Source organism: Ranitomeya imitator, chromosome 1, assembly GCF_032444005.1.
Source record: "Ranitomeya imitator isolate aRanImi1 chromosome 1, aRanImi1.pri, whole genome shotgun sequence".
NCBI classification, from domain to species: domain Eukaryota; kingdom Metazoa; phylum Chordata; class Amphibia; order Anura; family Dendrobatidae; genus Ranitomeya; species Ranitomeya imitator.
Window position 1 is genome coordinate 75,856,478 of NC_091282.1, and position 16,170 is coordinate 75,872,647.

General features: G+C 48.9%; 4 non-coding genes and 1 pseudogene across 4 annotated transcripts; all 5 read right to left on the reverse strand.

Annotated features, from left to right (window-relative positions):
• Window positions 1-4,745: 4,745 nt before the first annotated feature.
• On the reverse strand, window positions 4,746-4,909 carry LOC138660025 (U1 spliceosomal RNA). The gene has a single exon (XR_011317526.1). It is a non-coding gene; the product is annotated as a U1 spliceosomal RNA (small nuclear RNA).
• An 806-nt stretch (window positions 4,910-5,715) lies between these two features.
• On the reverse strand, window positions 5,716-5,895 carry LOC138660408 (U1 spliceosomal RNA; annotated as a pseudogene).
• A 5,931-nt stretch (window positions 5,896-11,826) lies between these two features.
• On the reverse strand, window positions 11,827-11,990 carry LOC138660364 (U1 spliceosomal RNA). The gene has a single exon (XR_011317816.1). It is a non-coding gene; the product is annotated as a U1 spliceosomal RNA (small nuclear RNA).
• An 812-nt stretch (window positions 11,991-12,802) lies between these two features.
• Window positions 12,803-12,966, reverse strand: LOC138660028 (U1 spliceosomal RNA). Its single transcript, XR_011317527.1, has one exon. It is a non-coding gene; the product is annotated as a U1 spliceosomal RNA (small nuclear RNA).
• Window positions 12,967-13,778: 812 nt separating this feature from the next.
• On the reverse strand, window positions 13,779-13,942 carry LOC138660029 (U1 spliceosomal RNA). Its single transcript, XR_011317528.1, has one exon. It is a non-coding gene; the product is annotated as a U1 spliceosomal RNA (small nuclear RNA).
• Between the last annotated feature and the right edge of the window lie 2,228 nt (window positions 13,943-16,170).

The following is a 16,170-nucleotide window of genomic DNA, read 5'->3' on the forward strand; positions in this document are numbered from 1 at the left end:
CAAAGATAACACCGAGGACCTCTATCTCTTCTTTTCTTTCTACTCCCACCACACTAACATCCACCTGCCTCCCAAAGTTGCAAAACTGACACTTACTCCAATTTACAGCCATTCCAGCCACACAACAAAAAATTCTTACATGAAGATTTATCCTATTAAGCTCAGCTTGCGAACCACAAATAAAAGCAATGTCATCCATGTAACTTAATGATTTCACAGGACCCCCCATTCCTCCAGGGACAAAGGCACCATCCACACACTTATCGACTTGCACACTTTTTAAAAGAGCTTCTACTACGCAAATAAAAAGAATAGGAGATAAAGGGCACCCTTGCCTAACGCCAGATAGAATATTAAAACTAGAACTCACGTGACCATTAATTAAGAGCTGACTACTAACTCCACAATAAAAAGACTTAATAATGTTCAATAATTTAGTGGGGATCCCAAGGTGTCTAAGTGCAGCAAACAAAAATCTATGTGAAACTTTATCAAAAGCTTTTTCCAGGTCAACTGACTGTACAAGAAGGGGGTTCTTATTAAAATTAGCGTAATAAATTAAGTCCCTTAAAAGCAACAAGTTGTCCGATATTCTCCTACCTGGCACTGCACATGCTTGGTATTCACCCACCATGTCCATTATTACTTCACTCAATCTACTTGCCACAATTTTGGAAATAATCTTGTAATCACAATTGAGCAAAGTTATTGGTCTCCAGTTTTTAATTTCTCTCACATCACCCTTCTTATGTATCAAAGTGACGATCCCTCTACGCATAGAGTCAGACAGAACCGCATGAGTAAAAACATATTCCACCACCCGATAAAATTCCACACCTAAAATGTCCCAAAATACTACATAAAATTCCACAGGAAGGCCATCACAGCCAGGTGTCTTCCCTTTCGCCAGTCCATCCACAGCACGCCTCACTTCATCCTTTTTGACCCCATCACTTAGAAAAGGCACCTTTTCTTCAGGAATATTATCAGTCAAAATATTACAATAATCATTGATTTCTGCATCACTGGCTCTGCTGTCATTCGAAAAAAGGGTTTTATAAAAAGAATGAATACCATTAATCATTTCCTCCCCAGACTTCTCACCTGCAGGAGTAAAAACAGACTTAAAAACCCCTTTAGGCTTAAAACATTTCTTAAAAAAATATCTTGTACATTGCTCATCTTCTTCCATGTGCTGTATTTTTGCTTTAAAGACAATAGATTTCCCTTTTTCAATTAGTGTTTTTTTAAAATCCTCCTTCAAATCAGCAATCTCATTATCCACCTCCATCCCAGCTCTTTTAAACTTATAAAGCGCTTCCATCTTAGAAATTATTGCTTCCTCTTGATCTCTTTTGGCTTTTGCTCTTTTAAAACACACCCCTTTAAAATAATATGCAAATTTCTCCTTTGCCCAATCCCACCATTCCAGCAGATTTTTAAAACGGTGCTGTTCAGACACACAGAATGTAAACACGTTTTTAAAACCACTTCTCACCTCCTCTTCTTCCAGTAGGCTTACATTTAGCTTCCAGAGCCCCTTGCCAAAAGCAAGGGACTCAACAATACACAGATCCACCATTACCATCTTATGATCAGAAAAAGTGTTTGTCACATGATTACATTTGGTAACTTTGATCCCTTCAGACACAAACACATAATCGATCCGGGAACTACAACGCCCACTGTCCGCCACAAATGTAAACTTGTTTTCATTCGGCCGAACCATCAAACCCACATCCGTGTAGCGTAAATCCTGCACCACTTGATTCAACATATTGGAAGTCACATCCGTCCTGAATTCCGCAGAGCTCTTACGATCATTTGCAGATCTAATGCAATTAAAATCACCTGCTATTATAGAAAAATCTCTACCTGGCAGAAACCACTTTACCGACTCCAAAAAGGACACCCGTGCTTTCTTGTCCGCAGGGGCATAAATATTAAAAACCCTTACCCGGTGACCTAAGAAATCTAATAACAAAAACAAACATCTTCCAGGTATGATAATTTTAAACTGTAATACTTTTAAATTATTATTTTTCAATAGTATGCCAACCCCCTCATTTTTATTGTCTGTACAAGGAGACCAAAAAGACTGCCCCCTGCTCCATTCACTTGCATGCGGTGAGGCTTTTATTGCACATTCTTGTAGACATATAATGTCAGCATTCACCCTCTCCATATAATCTAATATACCTGCTCTCCTGATAGAAGAACTGATCCCTCGCACATTCAGGGAAGCAACACATAAACTCATCATGGCAAAAAAAATTATTTTCCACCATACATTCTCCATCATGATTCAGAGAAAGGAGTATTCCCACTATCCACCTTTCTACATATATCAGGCGACTCAGGATCCGAGCCCCTGTTAGAAACACCTGGCCTTGGAGAGACAGGATCTCCCTGCCCACCAGACCAACACCCCTCCATTCTACTCTTTTTACTGAGCGAGGAAGCTATTTCCTCATCCTCTTCCTCATCCTCTCCATCATCATCATCATCATCATCATCACCATCCTCAAAAACACTTTCATCACTACTACTAGTCCCCCCATCCCTCTGCCCAGGAGTGAGCGTCCGATCTGAATCCTCCTCCTCCTCCTCCTCCTGAAACTCCATTCCTTCCCCATCTCCCTCCCCCACTACAGGGTCCACACATACGCCTGCATTAGCATATGCAAATTCACCACCAAGGCCCTGTCCTTCAGACACAGTCTCCATTGCATTCTTGGCCTCGCCCAGATCAACTATAGGAGAGCTCTGAAAATCTTTTCCCCCTTCCTGGCCCCGCCCTCCATCCTCCATCTTAGATCCAGCATGGCTCACTTTACTTCCACCATTTTGTTTCTGACTTCTTTGCTCTTTAGCTGCATTTGAAACTATCACACCAGCACGATGCTCAGGTTTGCCTTTTCCACCAAACTCACTTTTCTCATTCTTAGCGCTTTCATGCTCACCACTCTTACCATCACTCTTATTTCCCCAGTGACCACTAGTTGCCTCCGCATAGGACTTAGGAATCTGAGTCCACAATCTACATTTCCTGGCAAAGTGACCTTCCAACCCACACAAATCACACACCTTTGCCTCAGGGCAACTATCCACCATGTGGCCGGGCTTCCCACAATTCTTACAAACAATTCCTTGCACCGGGCATTCTTTCTGCACATGTCCGTACATATGACACTTTCTACAATATTCAATTTGTCCAGTGTAGAAACAAAAACCCCTCTCCCCCCCAATTGAAAATTGTGCAGGAATGCTCAGAGCCCCCCCAATGGCTGTTGCATCAGGAATTAATTTCACCAAGTATCTTCTTTTGCCATTATAATAGTTATGCCTATTTTTCATCTTCCCCAGGAATTTGACTTCATAACAGTATCTTCTCAAAAAATGGGTTACGGTATCATCTGGAACCTTGGGATTATACATATGTACCACAACATACTTGTAAGTCTGTTGAAAAAGGGGCTCCACAACAATAAACTCCAGGCATTCCACTTCTTTCTTCTCCTTCATCCGCACCAGCTCCATGTAGACTTTCTGACATATACCCAAGGAAACAAACGTGATATCATAAATTCCCTGCTTTTGAAAATCCTGCAGTGCCAATACATCTGTTACCTTAAGGCTTCTTATGTTCTTCAAGACATCCATGCAAATTTGGTCCAGGCCAATTTCTTCCTCATGTCCAGACAGGACTTGTAGACGGACAGAGTCCTCTAATCCACGTGCCTTCTCCACCATTTTCGTAGCAGATAAACACAGTCGCCACTCTATCGCACACCAGGGCCCCACAAGGGGAACCCCGATCGCAACCGCCAACCAACAAGAAACAGAAGTAGTCTCCCACCACTGCTGCCCGTCAGAAGGTTGAGAAGCGATACTCACCCAGAGAGAATGGTATCTCCCCTGCCAGGTAAGTATGAGTTGGGGCCCGCCGGCCCGACGAGCGCCCCTCCGACGCAGCTCCCCAACATCGCGGAGTCTCGTGCCCGAAAGGGAGGGGGTGGGGGGTGGCGTTCGGCACAGACCGCACGGAGGCTCCTCGAGTGGGAGGCGCCGGTCGCTCCCGACGCGGCTGACGCCCACTCCGACCCCCACAGGGCAGGCCGAGCTCAAGTCAAAAGCCGCCCAAGATGCACAGCAGCAGCCTGAGTCATTTGCATATAGGAGCCTCGGCTCCGCCCCAGCCTCGCGTCACGTTGCTGCGCTGGCCTGAGAACATGCTGTAGACAGCTCGAGCTCCAGCTGCCGGCACCCTCTCATGACTCACTCATCTCCGCTCAAGAGGATGCACGCTGGAGGAGGCTCAAGGGCAGGAGGACCAAACCGCAGATAGCTGCGCACCAGCGGCCCACTCACAGCTCCAGCTCCAGCCCCAAGGCTGTGAGATGGGGATGCTGCAGGTGCCCTCCCGCGAGCATGCCCGCCTGCACCTGCAGACAAGCAGAGCAAGCCATGTCGTCACCAAGTCAACGAGATGCAAGCGACTTGCTCAATCCCCACCAGCCGGGGGTGGGGGGGTCAAAAAGGGCCAAAGTGTCGAGCAAAGGCAACAACCTCAAACCAACCAAGAAACAATAAACAAAGCATAGCAGCGACACAGGGAAGGTGGCATCCTTCCCCCACAAGGGGGAGCCAAAGGCCACGTCTGCCCGCTGCTTGGAGCTTTTCTCCAAAGCATCGCTTCGGCTCAGCAGAGCATCTTTTGTGTTCTGTCTTTGACCATAGGAAATCAGGGGAAAGCGCGAACGCAGTCCCCCACTACCACAAATTATGCAGTCGAGTTTCCCGCATTTGGGGAAATCGCAGGGGTCAGCACACCCGGAGTGCAATGGATGAGCCTCACCCTGGGAGAACCACCTTAGTGATCATGGTATCTCCCCTGCCAGGTAAGTATGAGTTGGGGCCCGCCGGCCCGACGAGCGCCCCTCCGACGCAGCTCCCCAACATCGCGGAGTCTCGTGCCCGAAAGGGAGGGGGTGGGGGGTGGCGTTCGGCACAGACCACACGGAGGCTCCTCGAGTGGGAGGCGCCGGTCGCTCCCGACGCGGCTGACGCCCACTCCGACCCCCACAGGGCAGGCCGAGCTCAAGTCAAAAGCCGCCCAAGATGCACAGCAGCAGCCTGAGTCATTTGCATATAGGAGCCTCGGCTCCGCCCCAGCCTCGCGTCACGTTGCTGCGCTGGCCTGAGAACATGCTGTAGACAGCTCGAGCTCCAGCTGCCGGCACCCTCTCATGACTCACTCATCTCCGCTCAAGAGGATGCACGCTGGAGGAGGCTCAAGGGCAGGAGGACCAAACCGCAGATAGCTGCGCACCAGCGGCCCACTCACAGCTCCAGCCCCAAGGCTGTGAGATGGGGATGCTGCAGGTGCCCTCCCGCGAGCATGCCCGCCTGCACCTGCAGACAAGCAGAGCAAGCCATGTCGTCACCAAGTCAACGAGATGCAAGCGACTTGCTCAATCCCCACCAGCCGGGGGTGGGGGGGTCAAAAAGGGCCAAAGTGTCGAGCAAAGGCAACAACCTCAAACCAACCAAGAAATAATAAACAAAGCATAGCAGCGACACAGGGAAGGTGGCATCCTTCCCCCACAAGGGGGAGCCAAAGGCCACGTCTGCCCGCTGCTTGGAGCTTTTCTCCAAAGCATCGCTTCGGCTCAGCAGAGCATCTTTTGTGTTCTGTCTTTGACCATAGGAAATCAGGGGAAAGCGCGAACGCAGTCCCCCACTACCACAAATTATGCAGTCGAGTTTCCCGCATTTGGGGAAATCGCAGGGGTCAGCACACCCGGAGTGCAATGGATGAGCCTCACCCTGGGAGAACCTTTTTCCTCAGATTGGAACTCTCATTAACGCATGCATCATCTGCTCGTTCAATTAACAAGTTTCCTGATCATCATATGGAAAAATCTCCCATAAACAAAAAAAACAATCCCGATCACCAAAAAATAATCAAAATCCTACCTACAGTAATCGTTCCACTGTGAGTACTTCCAAAGTGTTTCTGCTGTTGTTTCACCGAGTCTTTTCTTATCTAATAGATAAACATAAAACAACCTGGCAAGAAAAATGTTCTTACAGTCCATTGGAGAGAGACACACCTTTTTAAAAATAACCAGGTTCCGTGAATCCCACAAAACTTCCTTATATATGGCAAAAATAATCCAACTCATCCGTCTCCTTTCCAAGTGATTGAAATCTTGACCTGTTAATATCCTTCTAAAATCAAAGCAATGGAACCCAACAAGAGCAATAAAAAACCGGGATAAAAGGGTAAAAACTTTTTTTGCAAAAGGACAGTCCCAAAAAATGTGCTGAATTGTCTCTGGATCCTTACATCCCTCCCTTGGACAAAATTCTTGAACCCGTATCCCTCTTCTATTCAAAAAAGCTCGTGTTGGCAAACATCCTTGTAATGCCATCCAAGTTACGTCCTTTTGCCGATTGCTGATTCCTATAACAAAAAACAGCTTCCAGACTTGCCTTGATTGCGCAGTATTGCAGGATGGCACATCACATAAAAATTCTCTCTCCTTTAATCTCTTAACAATCTCTCTTTTATCAGGTCTATCTGTGGGGCTTAAACCAATTTGATCATAGAAGGACTTAAGTACTACATAAAAAGACGGAACCACAAACGCGACCGGCTTCCTCAAATCCTTCTCACACCAGCTCCATTTCTGAAACAGCCATCCTGCCAAAAACCTGCACATGTCTGCAGCCTTACTTTTACTCTGGGAAAGTCTATAAATATTCAACAAATAGTGCATCTTTAAAAACCTTTCCATATTTGGAAAGCCACAGCCCCCCATTTCCACAGAAAGCATCACTTTTTCTCTCCTTAATTTTTCCATCTTTGACCCCCAAAAAAAGGTAAACAGTTTCCTTGTAACTCTCTTAGTCCATAAACTCGCAGGCGGAAATATCAGAGCAGTATATAGCAGTAATGGAAGGATCACTGACTTCACGATAAGTACCTTCCCTCTCAGAGACAAGTTCCTTAATTTCCAATAATTCAGTTTCTGTTCTGTTTTATTTTCCAGGATCCTCAGACTCTTCTTCCCTTTAAGTTCCTTTTCAAAGATAACACCGAGGACCTCTATCTCTTCTTTTCTTTCTACTCCCACCACACTAACATCCACCTGCCTTCCAAAGTTGCAAAACTGACACTTACTCCAATTTACAGCCATTCCAGCCACACAACAAAAAATTCTTACATGAAGATTTATCCTATTAAGCTCAGCTTGCGAACCACAAATAAAAGCAATGTCATCCATGTAACTTAATGATTTCACAGGACCCCCCATTCCTCCAGGGACAAAGGCACCATCCACACACTTATCGACTTGCACACTTTTTAAAAGAGCTTCTACTACGCAAATAAAAAGAATAGGAGATAAAGGGCACCCTTGCCTAACGCCAGATAGAATATTAAAACTAGAACTCACGTGACCATTAATTAAGAGCTGACTACTAACTCCACAATAAAAAGACTTAATAATGTTCAATAATTTAGTGGGGATCCCAAGGTGTCTAAGTGCAGCAAACAAAAATCTATGTGAAACTTTATCAAAAGCTTTTTCCAGGTCAACTGACTGTACAAGAAGGGGGTTCTTATTAAAATTAGCGTAATAAATTAAGTCCCTTAAAAGCAACAAGTTGTCCGATATTCTCCTACCTGGCACTGCACATGCTTGGTATTCACCCACCATGTCCATTATTACTTCACTCAATCTACTTGCCACAATTTTGGAAATAATCTTGTAATCACAATTGAGCAAAGTTATTGGTCTCCAGTTTTTAATTTCTCTCACATCACCCTTCTTATGTATCAAAGTGACGATCCCTCTACGCATAGAGTCAGACAGAACCGCATGAGTAAAAACATATTCCACCACCCGATAAAATTCCACACCTAAAATGTCCCAAAATACTACATAAAATTCCACAGGAAGGCCATCACAGCCAGGTGTCTTCCCTTTCGCCAGTCCATCCACAGCACGCCTCACTTCATCCTTTTTGACCCCATCACTTAGAAAAGGCACCTTTTCTTCAGGAATATTATCAGTCAAAATATTACAATAATCATTGATTTCTGCATCACTGGCTCTGCTGTCATTCGAAAAAAGGGTTTTATAAAAAGAATGAATACCATTAATCATTTCCTCCCCAGACTTCTCACCTGCAGGAGTAAAAACAGACTTAAAAACCCCTTTAGGCTTAAAACATTTCTTAAAAAAATATCTTGTACATTGCTCATCTTCTTCCATGTGCTGTATTTTTGCTTTAAAGACAATAGATTTCCCTTTTTCAATTAGTGTTTTTTTAAAATCCTCCTTCAAATCAGCAATCTCATTATCCACCTCCATCCCAGCTCTTTTAAACTTATAAAGCGCTTCCATCTTAGAAATTATTGCTTCCTCTTGATCTCTTTTGGCTTTTGCTCTTTTAAAACACACCCCTTTAAAATAATATGCAAATTTCTCCTTTGCCCAATCCCACCATTCCAGCAGATTTTTAAAACGGTGCTGTTCAGACACACAGAATGTAAACACGTTTTTAAAACCACTTCTCACCTCCTCTTCTTCCAGCAGGCTTACATTTAGCTTCCAGAGCCCCTTGCCAAAAGCAAGGGACTCAACAATACACAGATCCACCATTACCATCTTATGATCAGAAAAAGTGTTTGTCACATGATTACATTTGGTAACTTTGATCCCTTCAGACACAAACACATAATCGATCCGGGAACTACAACGCCCACTGTCCGCCACAAATGTAAACTTGTTTTCATTCGGCCGAACCATCAAACCCACATCCGTGTAGCGTAAATCCTGCACCACTTGATTCAACATATTGGAAGTCACATCCGTCCTGAATTCCGCAGAGCTCTTACGATCATTTGCAGATCTAATGCAATTAAAATCACCTGCTATTATAGAAAAATCTCTACCTGGCAGAAACCACTTTACCGACTCCAAAAAGGACACCCGTGCTTTCTTGTCCGCAGGGGCATAAATATTAAAAACCCTTACCCGGTGACCTAAGAAATCTAATAACAAAAACAAACATCTTCCAGGTATGATAATTTTAAACTGTAATACTTTTAAATTATTATTTTTCAATAGTATGCCAACCCCCTCATTTTTATTGTCTGTACAAGGAGACCAAAAAGACTGCCCCCTGCTCCATTCACTTGCATGCGGTGAGGCTTTTATTGCACATTCTTGTAGACATATAATGTCAGCATTCACCCTCTCCATATAATCTAATATACCTGCTCTCCTGATAGAAGAACTGATCCCTCGCACATTCAGGGAAGCAACACATAAACTCATCATGGCAAAAAAAATTATTTTCCACCATACATTCTCCATCATGATTCAGAGAAAGGAGTATTCCTACTATCCACCTTTCTACATATATCAGGCGACTCAGGATCCGAGCCCCTGTTAGAAACACCTGGCCTTGGAGAGACAGGATCTCCCTGCCCACCAGACCAACACCCCTCCATTCTACTCTTTTTACTGAGCGAGGAAGCTATTTCCTCATCCTCTTCCTCATCCTCCCCATCATCATCATCATCATCATCACCATCCTCAAAAACACTTTCATCACTACTACTAGTCCCCCCATCCCTCTGCCCAGGAGTGAGCGTCCGATCTGAATCCTCCTCCTCCTGAAACTCCATTCCTTCCCCATCTCCCTCCCCCACTACAGGGTCCACACATACGCCTGCATTAGCATATGCAAATTCACCACCAAGGCCCTGTCCTTCAGACACAGTCTCCATTGCACTCTTGGCCTCGCCCAGATCAACTATAGGAGAGCTCTGAAAATCTTTTCCCCCTTCCTGGCCCCGCCCTCCATCCTCCATCTTAGATCCAGCATGGCTCACTTTACTTCCACCATTTTGTTTCTGACTTCTTTGCTCTTTAGCTGCATTTGAAACTATCACACCAGCACGATGCTCAGGTTTGCCTTTTCCACCAAACTCACTTTTCTCATTCTTAGCGCTTTCATGCTCACCACTCTTACCATCACTCTTATTTCCCCAGTGACCACTAGTTGCCTCCGCATAGGACTTAGGAATCTGAGTCCACAATCTACATTTCCTGGCAAAGTGACCTTCCAACCCACACAAATCACACACCTTTGCCTCAGGGCAACTATCCACCATGTGGCCGGGCTTCCCACAATTCTTACAAACAATTCCTTGCACCGGGCATTCTTTCTGCACATGTCCGTACATATGACACTTTCTACAATATTCAATTTGTCCAGTGTAGAAACAAAAACCCCTCTCCCCCCCAATTGAAAATTGTGCAGGAATGCTCAGAGCCCCCCCAATGGCTGTTGCATCAGGAATTAATTTCACCAAGTATCTTCTTTTGCCATTATAATAGTTATGCCTATTTTTCATCTTCCCCAGGAATTTGACTTCATAACAGTATCTTCTCAAAAAATGGGTTACGGTATCATCTGGAACCTTGGGATTATACATATGTACCACAACATACTTGTAAGTCTGTTGAAAAAGGGGCTCCACAACAATAAACTCCAGGCATTCCACTTCTTTCTTCTCCTTCATCCGCACCAGCTCCATGTAGACTTTCTGACATATACCCAAGGAAACAAACGTGATATCATAAATTCCCTGCTTTTGAAAATCCTGCAGTGCCAATACATCTGTTACCTTAAGGCTTCTTATGTTCTTCAAGACATCCATGCAAATTTGGTCCAGGCCAATTTCTTCCTCATGTCCAGACAGGACTTGTAGACGGACAGAGTCCTCTAATCCACGTGCCTTCTCCACCATTTTCGTAGCAGATAAACACAGTCGCCACTCTATCGCACACCAGGGCCCCACAAGGGGAACCCCGATCGCAACCGCCAACCAACAAGAAACAGAAGTAGTCTCCCACCACTGCTGCCCGTCAGAAGGCTGAGAAGCGATACTCACCCAGAGAGAATGGTATCTCCCCTGCCAGGTAAGTATGAGTTGGGGCCCGCCGGCCCGACGAGCGCCCCTCCGACGCAGCTCCCCAACATCGCGGAGTCTCGTGCCCGAAAGGGAGGGGGTGGGGGGTGGCGTTCGGCACAGACCGCACGGAGGCTCCTCGAGTGGGAGGCGCCGGTCGCTCCCGACGCGGCTGACGCCCACTCCGACCCCCACAGGGCAGGCCGAGCTCAAGTCAAAAGCCACCCAAGATGCACAGCAGCAGCCTGAGTCATTTGCATATAGGAGCCTCGGCTCCGCCCCAGCCTCGCGTCACGTTGCTGCGCTGGCCTGAGAACATGCTGTAGACAGCTCGAGCTCCAGCTGCCGGCACCCTCTCATGACTCACTCATCTCCGCTCAAGAGGATGCACGCTGGAGGAGGCTCAAGGGCAGGAGGACCAAACCGCAGATAGCTGCGCACCAGCGGCCCACTCACAGCTCCAGCTCCAGCCCCAAGGCTGTGAGATGGGGATGCTGCAGGTGCCCTCCCGCGAGCATGCCCGCCTGCACCTGCAGACAAGCAGAGCAAGCCATGTCGTCACCAAGTCAACGAGATGCAAGCGACTTGCTCAATCCCCACCAGCCGGGGGTGGGGGGGTCAAAAAGGGCCAAAGTGTCGAGCAAAGGCAACAACCTCAAACCAACCAAGAAACAATAAACAAAGCATAGCAGCGACACAGGGAAGGTGGCATCCTTCCCCCACAAGGGGGAGCCAAAGGCCACGTCTGCCCGCTGCTTGGAGCTTTTCTCCAAAGCATCGCTTCGGCTCAGCAGAGCATCTTTTGTGTTCTGTCTTTGACCATAGGAAATCAGGGGAAAGCACGAACGCAGTCCCCCACTACCACAAATTATGCAGTCGAGTTTCCCGCATTTGGGGAAATCGCAGGGGTCAGCACACCCGGAGTGCAATGGATGAGCCTCACCCTGGGAGAACCACCTTAGTGATCATGGTATCTCCCCTGCCAGGTAAGTATGAGTTGGGGCCCGCCGGCCCGACGAGCGCCCCTCCGACGCAGCTCCCCAACATCGCGGAGTCTCGTGCCCGAAAGGGAGGGGGTGGGGGGTGGCGTTCGGCACAGACCGCACGGAGGCTCCTCGAGTGGGAGGCGCCGGTCGCTCCCGACGCGGCTGACGCCCACTCCGACCCCCACAGGGCAGGCCGAGCTCAAGTCAAAAGCCGCCCAAGATGCACAGCAGCAGCCTGAGTCATTTGCATATAGGAGCCTCGGCTCCGCCCCAGCCTCGCGTCACGTTGCTGCGCTGGCCTGAGAACATGCTGTAGACAGCTCGAGCTCCAGCTGCCGGCACCCTCTCATGACTCACTCATCTCCGCTCAAGAGGATGCACGCTGGAGGAGGCTCAAGGGCAGGAGGACCAAACCGCAGATAGCTGCGCACCAGCGGCCCACTCACAGCTCCAGCTCCAGCCCCAAGGCTGTGAGATGGGGATGCTGCAGGTGCCCTCCCGCGAGCATGCCCGCCTGCACCTGCAGACAAGCAGAGCAAGCCATGTCGTCACCAAGTCAACGAGATGCAAGCGACTTGCTCAATCCCCACCAGCCGGGGGTGGGGGGGTCAAAAAGGGCCAAAGTGTCGAGCAAAGGCAACAACCTCAAACCAACCAAGAAACAATAAACAAAGCATAGCAGCGACACAGGGAAGGTGGCATCCTTCCCCCACAAGGGGGAGCCAAAGGCCACGTCTGCCCGCTGCTTGGAGCTTTTCTCCAAAGCATCGCTTCGGCTCAGCAGAGCATCTTTTGTGTTCTGTCTTTGACCATAGGAAATCAGGGGAAAGCGCGAACGCAGTCCCCCACTACCACAAATTATGCAGTCGAGTTTCCCGCATTTGGGGAAATCGCAGGGGTCAGCACACCCGGAGTGCAATGGATGAGCCTCACCCTGGGAGAACCACCTTAGTGATCATGGTATCTCCCCTGCCAGGTAAGTATGAGTTGGGGCCCGCCGGCCCGACGAGCGCCCCTCCGACGCAGCTCCCCAACATCGCGGAGTCTCGTGCCCGAAAGGGAGGGGGTGGGGGGTGGCGTTCGGCACAGACCGCACGGAGGCTCCTCGAGTGGGAGGCGCCGGTCGCTCCCGACGCGGCTGACGCCCACTCCGACCCCCACAGGGCAGGCCGAGCTCAAGTCAAAAGCCGCCCAAGATGCACAGCAGCAGCCTGAGTCATTTGCATATAGGAGCCTCGGCTCCGCCCCAGCCTCGCGTCACGTTGCTGCGCTGGCCTGAGAACATGCTGTAGACAGCTCGAGCTCCAGCTGCCGGCACCCTCTCATGACTCACTCATCTCCGCTCAAGAGGATGCACGCTGGAGGAGGCTCAAGGGCAGGAGGACCAAACCGCAGATAGCTGCGCACCAGCGGCCCACTCACAGCTCCAGCTCCAGCCCCAAGGCTGTGAGATGGGGATGCTGCAGGTGCCCTCCCGCGAGCATGCCCGCCTGCACCTGCAGACAAGCAGAGCAAGCCATGTCGTCACCAAGTCAACGAGATGCAAGCGACTTGCTCAATCCCCACCAGCCGGGGGTGGGGGGGTCAAAAAGGGCCAAAGTGTCGAGCAAAGGCAACAACCTCAAACCAACCAAGAAACAATAAACAAAGCATAGCAGCGACACAGGGAAGGTGGCATCCTTCCCCCACAAGGGGGAGCCAAAGGCCACGTCTGCCCGCTGCTTGGAGCTTTTCTCCAAAGCATCGCTTCGGCTCAGCAGAGCATCTTTTGTGTTCTGTCTTTGACCATAGGAAATCAGGGGAAAGCGCGAACGCAGTCCCCCACTACCACAAATTATGCAGTCGAGTTTCCCGCATTTGGGGAAATCGCAGGGGTCAGCACACCCGGAGTGCAATGGATGAGCCTCACCCTGGGAGAACCACCTTAGTGATCATGGTATCTCCCCTGCCAGGTAAGTATGAGTTGGGGCCCGCCGGCCCGACGAGCGCCCCTCCGACGCAGCTCCCCAACATCGCGGAGTCTCGTGCCCGAAAGGGAGGGGGTGGGGGGTGGCGTTCGGCACAGACCGCACGGAGGCTCCTCGAGTGGGAGGCGCCGGTCGCTCCCGACGCGGCTGACGCCCACTCCGACCCCCACAGGGCAGGCCGAGCTCAAGTCAAAAGCCGCCCAAGATGCACAGCAGCAGCCTGAGTCATTTGCATATAGGAGCCTCGGCTCCGCCCCAGCCTCGCGTCACGTTGCTGCGCTGGCCTGAGAACATGCTGTAGACAGCTCGAGCTCCAGCTGCCGGCACCCTCTCATGACTCACTCATCTCCGCTCAAGAGGATGCACGCTGGAGGAGGCTCAAGGGCAGGAGGACCAAACCGCAGATAGCTGCGCACCAGCGGCCCACTCACAGCTCCAGCTCCAGCCCCAAGGCTGTGAGATGGGGATGCTGCAGGTGCCCTCCCGCGAGCATGCCCGCCTGCACCTGCAGACAAGCAGAGCAAGCCATGTCTTGAAACCAGGGATTCAAGCTTCAGGAGGCTAATTTGCATATTCCAGGTGCCTTCTGGGAGAAGCGAAGTCTCCCTAAGCTAGAAGATCGTTGGGTACAGCCGGGACCAGCTGCTTCGAAAGCATCACCAAACCAGGGATTCAAGCTTCAGGAGGCTAATTTGCATATTCCAGGTGCCTTCTGGGAGAAGCGAAGTCTCCCTAAGCTAGAAGATCGTTGGGTACAGCCGGGACCAGCTGCTTCGAAAGCATCACCAAACCAGGGATTCAAGCTTCAGGAGGCTAATTTGCATATTCCAGGTGCCTTCTGGGAGAAGCGAAGTCTCCCTAAGCTAGAAGATCGTTGGGTACAGCCGGGACCAGCTGCTTCGAAAGCATCACCAAACCAGGGATTCAAGCTTCAGGAGGCTAATTTGCATATTCCAGGTGCCTTCTGGGAGAAGCGAAGTCTCCCTAAGCTAGAAGATCGTTGGGTACAGCCGGGACCAGCTGCTTCGAAAGCATCACCAAACCGAATTTTTGCCTGTAGGACATTATTGCAAGAGAGCTTGGCTGAGTAGATTACACAAGAAGGAAAACACACAGCAAGTCAGCAGGATCTAGGAGCAACATGGCAGATGTGACAACCTACATGGTGAGCTGCAGCATGTGCTACATGTTCACAGATCGACCAGAAGAAGAATCCAATTTCACCTGTCAGAAGTGTAGACTAGTGGCCCTTTTAGAAGAAAAGGTGCGGGGTCTGGAAGAAAGAATAGCAACTTTGAAACTCATCAAAGAGAATGAAGACTTTCTAGACAGAACAGAAGCATCTCTACTGGTCACAGAAGGTGCAAAAAGTGTCAGAGAACCTCCAAAAGCAGATGAGTGGAAGCATGTGACCAAAAGAAGCAAGAAGACCATGGAGAAATCACCAACCACACAACTGAAGAACCGATATCAAATCTTTGTAGAGGATGAAGATGGCACACCTAAGAATGAAGCAATACCAGCAAGCAAAAAAGAAAAGGGCACACAGCAACAAGTGACAGCAAAAAGTACAGCCAAGAAGCAACGAAGAGTGGTGGTGGTGGGAGACTCACTACTGAGAGGCACCGAAGCAGCCATCTGCAGACCGGACATAACTGCAAGAGAAGTATGCTGCCTTCCAGGTGCGATGATCAAGGATGTGACCGATAGGATACCAAAGCTCTTCAGCTCCAAGGACGTCCACCCATTTCTTCTGATACATGTTGGCACCAATGACACGGCAAGGAAGGACCTACCGACAATCTGCAAGGACTTTGAAGAGTTGGGGAAGAAAGTAAAGGAACTGGATGCACAGGTAGTTTTTTCTTCTATCCTTCCAGTAGACGGGCATGGCACCAGGAGATGGAACAGGATCCTTGATGCAAACAACTGGCTAAGACGATGGTGCAGACAACAAGGATTTGGATTCCTGGACCACGGTGTGAATTACTGGTATGATGGACTCCTCGCCAGAGACGGACTACACCTCAACAAACCTGGGAAACACACATTCGCCAGAAGACTCGCTACACTCATCAGGAGGGCGTTAAACTAGAAGAAGAGGGGACGGGAAGAAAAACATTAGACTCGAACAAAGACGACCCAGGAAAACATACTCAGAAGGGAGGTAAGAACATTTCTAAAACAATCCACAGTGAGGAGATTGGAACAAAACAAAATC